The following is a 4290-nucleotide window of genomic DNA, read 5'->3' as shown; positions in this document are numbered from 1 at the left end:
TTTTCTTTATTTATATTTCAAATGTTATCCCCTTTCCTAGTTTCTCCTTCGAAAATACCCTATCCCCTCCCAGCTCCCCCTGCTCCCGAACCCATCCAGGCCCACTTCCTGGGCCTGGCATTCCCCTATAATGGGGCATAGAACCTTCACAGGATCAAAGGCCTCTCCTTCCATTGATGACCTCTGCTACATGTGCAGCTAGAGCCATGAGTCCCACCAGTGTTTTCTTTGATTGGTAGTTTAGTCCCAGGGAGCTCTGGGGTGGGGGTTGGGTACTGGTTAGTTCATATTGTTGTTCCTCCTATGGGGCTGCAAACCCCTTCAGCTCTTTGGGTCCTTTCTCTAGCTCCTTCATTGGGGATCCTGTGCTCCGTCCAATGGATGACTGTGAGAATCCACTTCTGTATTTGCCAGGCACTGGCAGTTGTCCTTATTTCTTGAGTAACTAGAGTCTAGTTAGAAACTCCTATCTATGCTTCTACCTTTGGCATGCTCCCTGCTGTTTCCTCTAGCAGTTTCAGAGGTTCAGGGCTTATGTTGACTCCATGAACCAGTTGGAGCTGAGTTTTGTGTGGGGTCAGGGACAAGGATCCAGCTTCTTTTTTCTATATTCATTTGTCCAGTTTTCCCCAATATTATTCATTGAAAAACTTGTGTGTCCTCTGCTGTATATTCTTGGCCATTTGTCAAAAACCAGGTGACTGTAGCTACATGAACTTGTTTCTTGGTTGGAATATAACCTGAGAGGGTACATACTTGGGTTCAGAGTTGCAGAGAACCAAGGTAATGTTTGCTGTTGGGTAGCACACACCAAAAATCTCTTCTGGAGTTTTAGGGTCCTCCTTGCACCCTTCTGTTTTACCAAAATAATTTGGTTATATAAAATGGCCATAGTTATAACAGCAAAGTAATTCTAATGCTATGACTATCATGTTGTGCTTCAAACGCAGGCACAACTCTAAGCCTCTGAAATGATTATTTAAAGACTATGGAGCTTTATTTGATGTACAGCTTATGTTAAAATATTTTTTTAAACCACTGGAACAGGAAATTTTCTGGAAGTTTATGTTTCCTATAAATGACAAGGAAGCTTCACCTATAAAGTCTCATCAGCGTGGCTGCCTAAACAAAACCTGAGCAAGGCAGAAACCAAGGTACAAGGAACATTACGTGAACTGAACAGTCGTACTTATGTATTTGGGAATATCTATCAATAATTAAAGAAAAAGAAATCATGAATTTGAGAGAGAGCAAGGGTACATGAGAGGGGTTGGAGGAAGAAAAAAGCAGTGCAAAAATGACACAATTATGTTTTTGTTTTGTGTGTGTGTGTGTGTGGTTTTTTAAATTTGTTTTTGTTTTTGTTTTTCGAGACAGATTTTCTCTGTGTAACCCTGGCTGTCCTGGAACTCTGTAGACCAGGCTGGCCTTGAACTCAGACATCCGCCTGCCTCTGTATCCAAGTGCTGGGATTAAAGGCATGCACCACCACTGCCCGGCACAATTGTATTTTAATTTAAAACTAATTAATAATAAGTTTTGTTTTTAAGATGTGCAGGTTTTTATAAGTCTAGCCAGGGGCACATATTGGACCCTTCTCTTTCCATGTGCATGTCGAATTTGTCCAAGAACTGCACTGACTCCTCCTGTCAAATGGGCTGCTAGCTGTGGCTTTTTAGAATTTAATGAAAATGAAGACACATCATGCCAAAACCTATGGGACACAATGAAAGCAGTGGTAAGAGGAAAACACATAGCTCTGAGTGCCTCCAAAAAGAAACTGGAGAGAGCTTACACCAGCAACTTAACAGCACAACTGAAAGCTCTAGAACAAAAAGAAGCAAATACAACCAAGAAGAATAGATAGCAGGAAATTATCAAACTCAGGGCTGAAATAAACCAAGTGGAAACAAAAAGAACTATACAAAGAATCAACAAAACCAGAAGCTGATTCTTTGAGAAAGTCAACAAGATAGATAAACCCTTAGCCAAGCTAACCAGAGGGCACAGAAACAGTTTCCAAATTAATAAAATCAGAAATGAAAAAAGAGACATAACAATGAAAATCCAAAAAAATCATCAGCTCTTACTATAAAAGTTATACTCAACTAAATTGGAAAATCTGAATGAAGTGGACAATTTTCTAGACACATACCAGGTGCCAAACTGAAAACAGGATTAGATAAACCATCTAAGCAGTCCTATAACCCCTAAAAAAATAGAAGCAGTCATTAATAGTCTCCCAACCAAAAAGAGCCCAGGACCAGATGGGTTTTGTGTAGAATTCTATCAGTCCTTTAAAGAAGACCTATTACTGATACTCTTCAAACTATTCCACAAAATAGAAACAGAAGGAACACTATCCAATTCATTCTATGAAGCCACAATTACTCTGATAACTAAACCACACAAAGACCCCAAAATGAGAGAGAACATCAGACCAATCTTCCTTATGAACACTGATGCAAAAATACTCAATAAAATTCTTGCAAACTGAATCCAAGGCCACAGCAAAACCATCACTTACCATGATGATCAAGTAGGCTTCCTCCCAGAGATGCAGGGATAGCTCAATATATAGAAATCCATCAACATAATCCACTACATAAACAAACTCAAAGAAAAAAACTACATGATTATTTCATTAGATGCTGGAAAAGCATTTGACAAAATTCAGCAACCCTTCATGTTAAAAGCCTTGGAAAGGTCGGGAATTCAAGGCCCATACCTAAACACAGTAAAAGCAATATACAGTAAACCAGTAGCCAACATCAGACTGAATGGAGAGAAACTTGAAGCAATCCCACTAAAATCAGGGACTAGACAAGCCCACTCTCTCCCTATCTATTCAGTATAGTACTCGAAGTTCTAGCTAGAGCAATTAGAGAACAAAAGGAGGTCAAAGGGATACAAATTGGAAAGGAAGAAGTCAAAATACCACTATTTGCAGATGATATGATGGTATACTTAAGTAACCCCCCAAATTCCACCAGAGAACTCTTAAAGCTGATAAACAACTTCAGCAAAGTGGCTAGATATAAAATTAACTCAAATCAGTAGCCTTCCTCTACTCAAAGAATAAATGGGCTGAGAAAGAAATTAGGGAAACAACACTCTTCACAATAGTCACAAATAATATTACATACCTTGGAGTGACTCTAACAAAGCAAGTGAAAGATCTGTATGATAAGAACTTCAAGACTCAGAAGAAAGAAATAGAAGATCTCAGAATATGGAAAGATCTTCCATGCTCATGGATTGACAGGATTAATATAGTAAAAATGGCCATCTTGCCAAAAGCAATCTACATATTCAATGCAATCCCCATCAAAATTCCAAATCAATTCCTCATAGAGTTAGAAAGAGCAATTTGTAAATTCACTTGGAATAGCAAAAACACAGGATAGTGAAAACTAATCTCAACAATGAAAGAATTTCTGGGGGGAATCTCCATGCCTGACCTCAAGCTGTATTACAGAGTAATAGTGATAAAAAACAAAACAAAACAAAACTGTATGGTATTGGTACAGAGACAGGCAGGAAGATCAATGGAATAGAATTAAAGACCCAGAAATGAACCTACACACATATGGTCACTTGATATTTGACAAAGGAGCTAAAACCATCCAGTGGAAAAAAGAGCATTTTAAACAAATGGTGCTGGTTCAACTGGCAGTCAGCAGGTAGAAAAATGCAAATCGACCCATTCATTATCTTCTTGTACAAAGTTTGATCCCAAGTGGATCATGGACCTCCACATAAGACCAGATACACTGAAACTTACAGAAGAGAAAGTGGGGAAAAGCCTCGAACACATGGNCACAGGAGAAAAATTCCTGAACAGAACACCAATAGCTTATGCTCTAAGATCAAGATTTGACAAATGGGACCTCATAAAATTTCAAAGTTTTTGTAAGGCAAAGGACACTGTCAATAGGACAAAAAGACAACCAACAGATTGGGAAAAGATATTTACCAATCCTACATCTGATAGAGGGCTAATATCCAATATATACAAAGAACTCAAGAAGTTAGACTCCAGAAAATGAAACCCTATTAAAAATGGTGTACGAATCTAAACAAAGAATTTTCTTTTTTTTTTTTTTAAGATTTATTTATTTATTATATGTAAGTACACTGTAGCTGTCTTCAGACACTCCAGAAGAGGGAGTCAGATTTTGTTACGGATGGTTGTGAGCCACCATGTGGTTGCTAGGATTTGAACTCCGGACCTTCGGAAGAGCAGTCGGGTGCTCTTACCCACTGAGCCATCTCAGCAGCCCAGCATTT

This window comes from Mus pahari, chromosome 4, assembly GCF_900095145.1.
Source record: "Mus pahari chromosome 4, PAHARI_EIJ_v1.1, whole genome shotgun sequence".
In the NCBI taxonomy this organism is placed as follows: Eukaryota; Metazoa; Chordata; class Mammalia; order Rodentia; family Muridae; genus Mus; species Mus pahari.
Note: the sequence above shows the minus strand (reverse complement) of the source record.